We start from the raw sequence: 11,576 nt of genomic DNA, 5'->3' as shown, positions 1-11,576 counted from the left end.
TGGAGTTGAAGCATAGAATCACAGTAATGCCAACCCCACCATCCCATAATTCATGAGACAAACTCTTAAAAATCAGGAGATTTGGTGAGAAATCATGAGTTGCTATTTCTTTCAAACATAAACCAATATAGTTGGTTTATAAACCTCATTAGTGGCTTTATTTAATCTCTTAAATGTTTCAGCTCTTTACAAAAATTATATTACTGCATCTGAAAATGTTTTGCAAAAGAATTTTTTAAAATCCTACCTGTTATCACCACAGCATCTCAGTTGGGGGGAATCTTCATTAAAAATCGAGTGTCTCGCGATTAAATTGTGAGCATAGGCATACTGCCGAAGCGCCGTCTGCCTGTTTGGGTGGATATAAAAGATGCCAACAGTCAAATAGTGCTGATACTGGCTGAGGTACGAAAGGGGTACCAGTTTTTGTCAAACTGTACCCCAGCAAAAATCAGTGCCTTCAGTGTTGAGTCTGTGTGTCCCAGTTATGTTTAGGATCAATCACTGACACAGACAACAAGAATAACTTTTAACAGGTCTTTACTATTCGGAGGTCAGGGCTGAACTGCCCAGCAAATCCTTACACAACACTTATATACCGGTGTGGTCACCACCGGTATTACAGTATACAGCAGCCAAGAGAAAGTAGTACATCTCCTAAAGTAGTTCTCTTAAGGTGGAACAGGTTACATACACCACAATCCTCCCTTTTTAGCTTAACAGTTATATCCCCATTTAACATAACATAATAACATATATACAACTTCATGCAAAACAGTTCAAAGATTCAGTCTCTGAGGAGGCCTCCTGATTCGAGTTGGATAACACCTTTCAGGGGTCTCTGATTCTCGTTGTTGGGGTGACTCATCTAGTTGGTCTCTTATGGATTGGACATCATCATCAGGTACATTCACTTCTGAGGTAGATGCTTCAGGTTCACTAACTTCTTCCACGGTTGTCTCTGCCGTAACCATGGGTTCGACCCTTGTTCTCGATTCTACCAGTTGGTCAGCATGACGCCGTATTACATTTTCACCAACATCTACCATGTACATCAGGGGTCCTTGTCTGGCCCGAATTGTTCCAGATTGCCATTTCTCGTTTTTATAATCCCGGGCTAACACTGGTTGTCCTATTTCTAAACTCCGAGTGGTCTTGTTATTTATATGCTGGAACTGTTTATTTTCAACTTCCCTCCGCACATTTGGTTTTAACAAGTCCAACCTGGACCGCAACCTCCTGTTATAGAACATCATGGCAGGACTTTGGTTTGTCACTGCATGGGTGGCGTTTCGATATGTCAGAAGGAATTTGTCCACCTTGTGTTGTAGTGGAATCTGATCTTCGCTCATGGCCTTTATCGCTTTTTTGAACGTTTGTACAAATCTCTCGGCCAACCCGTTTGTAGCCGGATGATATGGGGCAGAGGTATAATGTTTCACCCCATTCTTCTTCATGAATCTCTGGAATCCTTCTGACACGAACTGCGGTCCGTTGTCTGAACATATTTGTTCTGGCAATCCATTTCTTGCAAATATCGTTCTTAACACCGCGATCGTCTTTTCCGAGGTAGTGGTAGTTATCTTAATCACTTCTGGCCATTTAGAATGTGCGTCCACCGCAATTAAAAACATGGAGTCCATGAAAGGACCAGCAAAGTCAATATGTACACGTTGCCATGGGGTTGAAGGCCATTCCCATGGATGCAGCGGTGCAATCGGAGGTGCATTTTGCACTTTTTGGTACGCTGAGCAGCTTTTCGTCAGCTCCTCTATCTGTTGGTCGATACCCGGCCACCACACATAAGCCCTAGCAAGGCTTTTCATCTTGACTCCCCCCAGATGACCTTCATGCAGTTCCTTTAGAACGCTCTCTCTTAACTTAGGAGGAATAATCACCCTTGTTCCATACATCAATGTTCCTTGACAGACGGACAGCTGTTCTCGTCTTGCTGAGAATGCCGGTAACAGTGGATCACCATGTGCTGGCCATCCCTTCACTGTCACTTCGTAGACCCTGGACAGTGTCGGGTCGTTCCTGGTTTCTCTTTCAATACTTGCATTGGTGACTGGTAAACATTCGGTGATGGTCGAGTGAAATAACTCAACAGGGTCAACCGTCGGTGCCTCCTCCTCTGTAGGTAGTGGCAGGCGTGACAGCCCATCAGCATTACCATGCTGCTTTGTACCTTTGAATTCTATCTGATATTGATGTGCCCCTAGGAAAAGGGACCATCTCTGGAGTCTCTGTGCTGTCATCACCGAAACACCCTTCTTAGGGTTAAAAATGGATACCAACGGCTGGTGGTCTGTCAGAAGCGTAAACTTTTGGCCCTGCAGGTAATGATTAAACTTCTTTACTCCCCACACAAGGCTGAGAGCCTCCCTATCTATCTGAGCATAGTTGCGCTCAGCGGAGGTCAATGATCTGGATGCGAACGCAACTGGCCTCTCCTGGCCATTTGGCAACTTGTGTGAGAGTACTGCCCCAATACCATATGGAGAAGCATCACAAGCCAAACGAATAGGCAGCGTTGGGTTGAAGTGAACCAACACTTCCTCTGAGGTGATCAATGCCTTGCTTTCGCGAAAGGCCCTCTTACAGTCCTCGCTCCACTTCCATGGTACTCCCTTCTGCAAAAGAGCGTTCAGCGGGTGCAGCACCGTGGATAAATTTGGCAGAAACTTATGGTAATAGTTAATCAACCCTAGAAACGACCTCAATTGGGATACATTATCCGGAGCGGGAGCCTTCACAACAGCTTCGATCTTGTCAAGAGACTTATGAAGCCCCTCCTGGTCAATGACATGACCACAGTACGAGATCCGCTTCTGAAAGAATTCACATTTCTGGCGATTAACTCGAAGACCATATTCTTTCAATCTGGTGAGCACCAGTTCCAAGTTTGCAAGGTGTTCCTCGTCATCATCTCCTGTAATCAGAATATCGTCCAGGTAACATTGTGTACCTGGAATTCCCTGTAATACATGCTCCATGGCCCTCTGCCAAATTGCCGGAGCCGATGCCACTCCAAAAACCAGTCTATTATACCGGTACAAGCCTCTATGCGTGTTGATCGTGAGATACTGGCGTGACTCTTCCTCAACTTCCATCTGTAAATACGCCTGCGCCAGGTCTATCTTGGTGAAGTGTTTCCCGCCAGACAACGAAGCGAAGATATCCTCAATCCGCGGAAGCGGATACTGCACCGTGTGAAGCACCGGATTAACAGTGATCTTGAAATCTCCACAGATGCGAACCTTCCCCGGTTCCCCCGGCTTGTTGCTCGATGAACGCTTCATGACGGGGACAATGGGCGTGGCCCACTCACTCCAGTCTACCTTAGACAGTACTCCTGAACGTTCTAGCCCTTCCAGCTCAGCTTCCACAGCAGGTCGTATTGCATAAGGTACCGGTCTGGCTTTGAAAAATTTTGGGTTTGCATGTTCTTCAACCTTGATGTTTGCCGTAATTCCTCTCAGTGTTCCCAGTCCCTGTTGGAACACCTCTTTAGCATCGTCCAATATTCTGGACAATCGTTTAGGTTTGACATCTTTTGTACCGGAATCTACCGTTAGTGCTTTTAAGGAATGCCAGCCCATATTCATTTTCCTAATCCACTCCCGTCCCAGTAGTGGTGGACCTCCCTCAGGTAGCACATATAAGTCCATTCCTCGGCTTTCTTTGCCCTTGTGGACCACCTTTACCTCTATCTTCCCGATGGGATATACTCTTTGCCCCGTGTATGTTTTCAATACAATCTCTGTATCCCGTAGGGGAATATGTGGGAATAACCTTTTGTAATCTTTCTTATTCATGACCGTCAATGCCGATCCAGTGTCCAATTCCATCTTCACTTGGACTCCTGCTATCTGAAGTGTGACCCAAATTGTTTGGCGGTCTGCTTCCTTACCAACATTGTGTACTCTTAGACTACCCAGTTCATTACTGCTGGAGTCTGAATCTGACTTCTGTTCGTTCGAACTGTTCTCTGTCACCTTGTGTACCTTTCTGTACTTTTCCTGCGGTGACTTTTTGTTGCTGGTCTTCTTTCCTGACCGGCATACTTTAGCTATGTGACCAAGCCTGCCACATTTTCTGCATTCCTGATTTTTGAACCAGCACTGGTTCTGATCGTGCGTTGTCTTTCCACAACGATAACATTTTACTGTACTCAAGACCATTTGATTGGTGCTGAGTTCCGGTGACCGTAGCTGCATTTCCGCAGTGCCTCTCGCTGCGGATTCGTGCGATGCTGCAATAGTGACAGCTTTATCAAGCGTAAGCTCATTCTCCTCAAGCAGTCGCTTTTGTGTTCCTTCTTTTAACAATCCACACACAAATTTATCTCTCAGCGCATCTGCTAGTCCTGTTCCAAACTGACAGTACTTTGATAGCTTACGCAGTTCAATTAAAAATTCAGCGTTGCTTTCGTCTTTCAGCTGCGTTCTTCTGTAAAATTTAAATCGTTCCGCTATCATCAGCGGCGTGGGGTTTAAATGATCTTTCAGGACAGTAACAATATTCGTGAAAGTCTGATCCGCCGGTTTATTTGGTGATAGAAGGTGCTTCAATAGCCCGTATGTTTTCGCACCCATTGAGCTTAATAAGGTTAGTGCTTTCTCATCATTTGGTACCTTATTTGCTTTACAATACACTTCCATGCATTCTACATACGTGGTCCAATCTTCGATATCGCTATCAAAGGTATTAATGCTCCCATGTTTAGGCATCCTTGCAATTTTTTTTTTTTTTAATTTTTCTTTTTCTCAAAATGGCGGCTTCCCGCGCTTGTCTTCTTCCCCCGCCTACTAAAATGGCGGCTTCCTGTGCTTGGCAGTCTTTCCCGCGCTCGTCTTCTTCCCCCGCCGACTACAATGGCGGATTCCCGCATTTGCCTTTTACCCCCGCTGGCTGCAATGGCGATTGCCTTGCTGCTGCCGTTCTCGCCTCCCCAGCGGTTCTCACTCCCCGACGCTGCTTTGCCTCGCAGTCCCGCTTGCAGCCCGGTCCTTTACACCAGCTGCGTTTGAATTCTCCGCGGCTCTCGTGCCTTAAGCTTCTCAACTCCCCGACGCTGCTTTGCCTCGCAGCCCCGCTTGCAGCCCGGTCCTTTACACCAGCTGCGTTTGAGTTCTCCGCGGCTCTCGAGCTTTAAGCTGCCCCAGTCGCTGCGCCTCTCGGCCTCGATTGCAGCCCGGCCCTTTCTACCAGCCGTGGTCGAGCTCTCCGCCCTTATTCCTCCGTTTTCACTCCCCTACTCCACAGCCAACGCGGCCGACTTTCTGCTCGTGTCGCTGATCGGCTTACCCACCACCGTGGTAGAAGGGATGATCACTGCCTGTCGCTGATGGAGGGCTTCGTGGTCAGAATTCTTTTTCTTTTTAACCCGGGTTCTCGATGCCTCCCGTGCAATGGTGCTCAGCAGGATGATGAGGGCGGATGCCTCTTCTCGACGCCCGTTCTGAGGACGAAGCTGCCTTGGATGTAAAACTGCCGCAGGGTAAGATCGGACTCGTCGCCACTGTTGAGTCTGTGTGTCCCAGTTATGTTTAGGATCAATCACTGACACAGACAACAAGAATAACTTTTAACAGGTCTTTACTATTCGGAGGTCAGGACTGAACTGCCCAGCAAATCCTTACACAACACTTATATACCGGTGTGGTCACCACCGGTATTACAGTATACAGCAGCCAAGAGAAAGTAGTACATCTCTTCTCTTAAGGTGGAACAGGTTACATACACCACATTCAGAAAAGGAGATGGGAAAAGGGAAGAAACTAGAGAGAAAAATCTAGGCATTAAGTGAATTGGTATCATTTATTTTATATTTTATCTTCTGTGGTTTGCTCATGTGCAAGGACTAAAAAATATATATCATTTTGGGAAGTGAGTAGGCATCAACAACTGATGTTTCTGATTCAATCTGCTCATAAATTGAGTTCCAGGCTTTTCTAGAGGCCCAGGCCTCCAGTTTAGTTACAATGTAAGTTAAAACTTGAATATTTAAAATGTTCCATTGAGCATAACTTTCAGTTACCACTTCCAAATGTTTGAAGTTATTTCAATCTGAGGCTTAAAGTATTGCACCTTGGAGATCAAGAAAGAAAAAAAAATCCAACTTCATCATTTTCATAAAGGAAAATGGGGGAAAAATTGAGTCGCGCCCCCTTTGGGGCGCTAACTTTGCTGGGGCACTACTTTTAGCGCCCCGAAAAAAATAGCGCCCCCGCGGCCAAAATTCATCGGTAGCGCCCTAAGAGGGAAGCGGGGCGCTACTGGAAACGCCCCGCCTCCATCTTGGGGCGCTGCGAGGGAATATCGCGGAGCTATGTGCCGCGGTACTGCAGGCATTCCTCCCCTTCTTAAAGGAGAGGGGCCTTGCGCAGCTCGACTCGGGGCCCAGCTGTGCCACCAGGGATCGGAGTGCTGGCAAAAGAGCCTGGCACACAAGAGAAGTGCCGGGATCACGGAGCGCAGCCAGCACTCCGTAGGGGGCTGGTCAGCAGGCCGGGGACGGCAATGGGGGCAGGTGCTGGCAGGCAGCCAGCAACAAAAATGACCACCCGGCACCTCGCCTTTAATTAGCGCCGCCCCAGCCACAGGTAAGCCCCCCTGACCCCGTCGGACATAGCGTCCAGTGGTAAGTCAGGGGGCGATACCAAACATCGCAGCCGGGGTGCGAGTGGGGCGCTGCGCACGGCAATGACGCCATCGCCGGCGGCGCAGCGCCGTGGGGCGCCAACAGTTACCGCCGCCACTAACCTCCTGCTGAATTTCACAGAAGGCATTGGCAGCACCGCGCCCGGGTGCTAGTTGCTTTGCGCCCCATTAGCGCCCTCTTAGGGCGCTAATGGGAGGCGCAAAGCAACCGAATTTTTAGGGCAATAAGTTTAAACAGATCAAAAGGATAATCGTGAAGCCACACAATGCTAATTACACTGAAGTGTCTGATACAGAGGGGACAAAATTCATTGTGACCCAGGAACAGGTGTTAACTTCTGAAAAGTTTGAGATTTAGCGCCAGACGCTAATGAATCTCGCTGCACGTTAAATTAAGTGTTAGGGCTCAAAGAAAGGACTGGAGCGCTAAATGAAGCGCTAATGACCTAGCTCAGTGGCATTAGACTCAAAGCGCTAAGCAATATCAGGTGCAGTCTAATCGCTAGTCACCATTGCCACAGGCTCTTTCCAGTTCTCAAAGAGGAGGTTCAATCATGCCGCAGAACATCATTCTCAGCATTGTTGGTTCTGCAGCTGTCTCTGCAAGCAGCAGAAGGTCAAGGAGAAGGAACCAGAGCACTGAAGGAGGTGTCATTATGGCAGAACAACAGCCCAGGGAGAGAGCTCCCAGATTCTGCAACCAGGCATTGGAGGCGTTGGTCTTAGCTGTGGAGAGACAGAGGGCAGTGCTCCACCCGGCAAGTGGCAGGCGGCTACACCGCACCATGTGGAGGGAGGTTGCCCAGCATGTCTCGGACAGCACTGTGGTCCCCAGGACCCACACACAGTGCAGGAAGAAATTTAACGACCTCACTCGGGTGGTCAGGATGAGTCAATGCTTCAACAAATGCTACATACCACCATCTGCACCTCAGTCTGCACACACTGCCCAAAGCACCACACCCCCAGCACTCACCCACCAACAATCGCCACCTACCAACACTCACCCCCACATCTCACACCTTGCACACCGTGATAGCTATTCAACTATGGCAGGCACATCTCCCAAACACATTGCTCCACACTCACTCACACACTTTCTTCTCTCTTGCAGGCCAAGGTCGCTCACAACAGAAGGGAGCAGGAGCACACAGGCGGGGGACAACCTGATACCCAACCACTTTCAGTGCTGGAGGAAAGAGTGCTGCAAATCATGGGGCGCCAGTTGGTGGACATCATGCCATAGACAACGTTGATCCCCTTGGGGACAACAATGGTATGTTCATCCCTACTCCTTCTCACATTCCACTTCCCCCTCACCCCACAAGCCTTTTGCACTTTCCAGCTAATCATGCTGTATGCATGCCATTCTCCCTTCCTGCCCCCCTCCCCTCACCTTAACCTGACTCTTGTGCGTTTATGCTTTCAGATAATGAGCAAGCAGCTGAGCAGCCTGTCCCTGAGCGCACCGTAGAGAGCGAGGTGGAAGAAGAGGAGGATGAAGAACACACCGTGTCACTGCATGTCTCATCCGCAGGCACCAGCTCAGATACTGGCACTATGTGTTCTTTAGAAGCTAGTATAGTAGCGGGAACTGCACTGGGTGATGCACCGGGAACGAGCGGGCTGCAGCAAGGCCAGGGGGAAAGGGTAGATCGGGAGTCAGCTCTCCAGAGGGCGGGTTCGCACACAAGTTCTGCTTCGCAGGTCTCAGGACCTCAATAGGGAGGCCTTTAGAAGAAGGGTGATGGGCATGCACACAGAGATCATAGGTGCAATGGCAAGGGTGCCTGAGAGCCTCTCGGCAATGGTAAGGAGCGTGGAGGAGTCCGCCTCCAACGTTGCACTGAGCTCTGTGCACACCATGGAGCCCATCATTTGCAGTCTACAAAGGATGGTGGACTCCCAGAGAGACCGTGGAGACCCAGACTTCATGCCGCGTGTGATGGGTGATCTGGCAACTTCCATTGCAGCACAGGTGGAAGGCACACAACGTCTTAGTGCTGTAATGCAGTCTATGCTTGGTCCCATCGATTCTCAGACTGCTCTCATGCAGTCTCAGCTTGATGCCACGCAAGCTCTGACTGCTGCCATCATGGCTGGGTTGACTATGGTCCACCGGGGCTTTCACGGTGTCGCAGCAGGCTAGCAATCTGTGCTCTAGCAGAGTGGTGGTGATGCTGAGGTGCTGCCCCGGGGGCATGGCAGTGGGTCAGTGGAGCAGGAAGCTGCTGTCCTCTCTCAGGATGACAGCATTCCTGCTCCCACCACTGGCACTCCGCCATTGCCCTTGTCAGTACCTGTCATCCAGCCAGTCCAGACTGCTGCCGCCCATGCTGAGGTGGTGCAGTCTACAGCTGGGCCTTCCAGGCCCAGAGCTGCTCGAGGTTGTCCTGCAAGGCCATCTGAAGTCTCCCGCACAGACACTCAGCAGCCTCCCACCCGCCCTGCTGCAGCCACTGGGCCAAAACTTTGTAGGAGCACTAGAGTAGGCAAAGGCACAGTAACGAGGGCACTAAGGGGTTGTACAAGGTTGAATAGCTAATATTGTTGTTGTAAATATGTGTTCACTGATTATTGTTAAATGTATTAATTGGCTTTGGATGATTTTGTGATGTCTCTCATTTCAGCTTTGTGCTGTGAAATGACCTGTGACTGGGATGGAATGATGGGGATGTGGTGAGCAACAGGGACCTGGGGTTTAATTTATTGGAACCGCAGTCTGATGAGGCTATCACGGACTGCCCTTCCGGAAGACCAATTGAGTGGCTGCCTCCTCCCTCGCTCCTGTTCCTCCTCGTTCTCCTCTTCATCGTCCTCTTCCTCCTCGTCCACCTCTCCCTCTTCCTTCTCCTGAGGTGGTCCCGCAATCCCTGGTGGCAGGGGCTGGGTCCTCATGTTGGCCAAGTTGTGGAGCATGCAGCAGACCACCATGAAATGGGAGACCCACTCCGGCGAGTACTGGAGGGCTCCTCCCGAGTGGTCAAAGGCAGTGGAACTGTTGCTTGAGCACCCCGATGATCTGCTCAATGATGTTCCTGATGGCAGCATGACTCTCGTTATATAAGTGTTGGGGTTGCGGAGGGGAGTCAGAAGCCAGGTGGAGAATGGATTACCCCTGTCTCCTAGCAGCTAGCCACGAGCTTGACATGGTGGCTGGAAGATTGCTGGCACACTGGTCTGGCACAGGATGAAGGCATCATGGCTGCTGCCAGGATAGCGGGCATTCACATTGAGGATTCGCTGTCTGTGGTCGCACACCAACTGCACATTAAGTGAGTGGTAGCCTTTGCGGTTACGGAAGATCTCAGGATTGTTATGCGATGCCCGCAGAGCCACGTGGGTGCAGTCAATGGCGCCCTGCACAATGGGGAAACTCACTATCCTGGCAAAGCCACATGCACATTCGTCCTGCTTCTCTATTGTGATGGGGAAGGAAATGTAGTCCCTTCTCCTACTGTGACCTCCCGAATGCAGCAATGGATGGCGAACTGCGAGATGTTCGCTATATCTCCTGTTGCAGACTGGAAGGAACCACTGGCAAAGAAATTGAGGGTGACGGTGACCTTGACTGCCACTGAGAGAGCCATGGTCGACCTGATCTGAGGCTTGAGGTCTGGTTGCAGGAGGTGGCAGAGTTCTGTGACCACATCCTTGCTGAAGTGAAGCCTTCTAATACACTGCTCCTCACTTAATTGAAGGTCGGAGAAGTGCTCTCGGAACACCCTCGGAGGGTAAGACCTCCTGTTGAGAGCCCTGATGGCCCTCCTTCTCCCTCTGGCCACACCTTGCAATCTTTCTCACTGCCTCCACTCCCTCCACAGTAGATCCTGGAGGGCCAGGTCGACTGACAGTACAGCCCTCATTAATGCAACCATGTGTAGCACTTTGAAATTTTGTCAGGATAAATGTAACAAATTTTTATTCGCCACAACATCCCTGATAGTAATACAGATTGTCCATAGCACCTGGTCTGCAGTCAAGGCCTCCATAATCAGCACCTGTGAAGAGACGCTCGGTCACTCGACCAGGAAACACCAAGGCTGGTTCGACGAGAACGACCAGGAGATCCAGGAGCTAATAAGCCGCAAGCGCAAGGCATTCCTGATCTGCAAACAGCAACACAACTCAAGAGCAAGAAAGCAGCTCTACAGGCGCCTGAAGGCCGAGGTCCAACAAAAAACTCGTGACCTAAAGAACAGATGGTGGGTGGAGAAAGCGCAGGAGATCCAGCAGCTAGCCGACAACCATGATGTGCGTGGATTCTTTAGCGCAGTCAAGACCACCTACGGCCCAAGCACCCAAGGTCCTACCCCACTGTGGGCCAAGAACAGAGAGGTACTCATCGAGAACAGGGAGGCAGTCAGTGCCTGCTGAAAGGAGCACTTCGAAGATCTCCTTAACCGAGACTCTGTCTTCGACGTGAGTGTCCACAACTCCAACCCGCAGCATGCTACCCGCCATCACCTCAGCACAACCCCAGCCCAGCAGGAGGTTGAAAAGGCCATCCGACAACTGAAGAACAACAAGGCCTCAGGAGCAGATGGAACTCATGAACTCATTTCTCTTATCTGGAAGGAGGAGAGCATGCCAGGGGATCTCAGAGATGCCGTAATTGTGACCATCTTCAAGAAAGGTGACAAGTCCGATTGCGGTAATTACAGAGGCATTTCCCTGCTGTCTGCCACAGGGAAAGTCATCGCAAGAATCCTCCTTAATCGCCTTCTCCCAGTGGCTGAAGAGCTCCTCCCAGTCACAATGCGGATTCCGCCCACTAAGGGGCACAATGGACATGATCTTCATCGCGCATCAATTACAAGAGAAATGCAGGGAACAGCACCAACTGCTGTACATGGCCTTCTTTGACCTCACAAAGGCCTTCGACACTGTCAACCGTGAGGGATTAAGGA

General features: G+C 49.9%; 1 long non-coding RNA gene across 1 annotated transcript in view; it reads right to left on the bottom strand.

The window, feature by feature from the left end:
- Positions 1–253: 253 nt before the first annotated feature.
- The window catches only part of LOC147110570 (uncharacterized), a 143,323-nt gene continuing 132,000 nt past the window's right edge, over positions 254–11,576 (bottom strand). The window contains exon 3 of the long non-coding RNA XR_015079944.1: positions 254–349. This is a non-coding gene — a long non-coding RNA (uncharacterized LOC147110570). The remainder of the gene's footprint in view (positions 350–11,576) is intronic.

The sequence above is a fragment of the Somniosus microcephalus genome, chromosome 11, assembly GCF_052327205.1.
Source record: "Somniosus microcephalus isolate GS21.2 chromosome 11, FLI_Smic_1.0, whole genome shotgun sequence".
NCBI classification, from domain to species: Eukaryota; Metazoa; Chordata; class Chondrichthyes; order Squaliformes; family Somniosidae; genus Somniosus; species Somniosus microcephalus.
The sequence above is the reverse complement of the archived record's forward strand: the minus strand, read 5'-3'. Positions and strand labels throughout refer to the sequence as shown.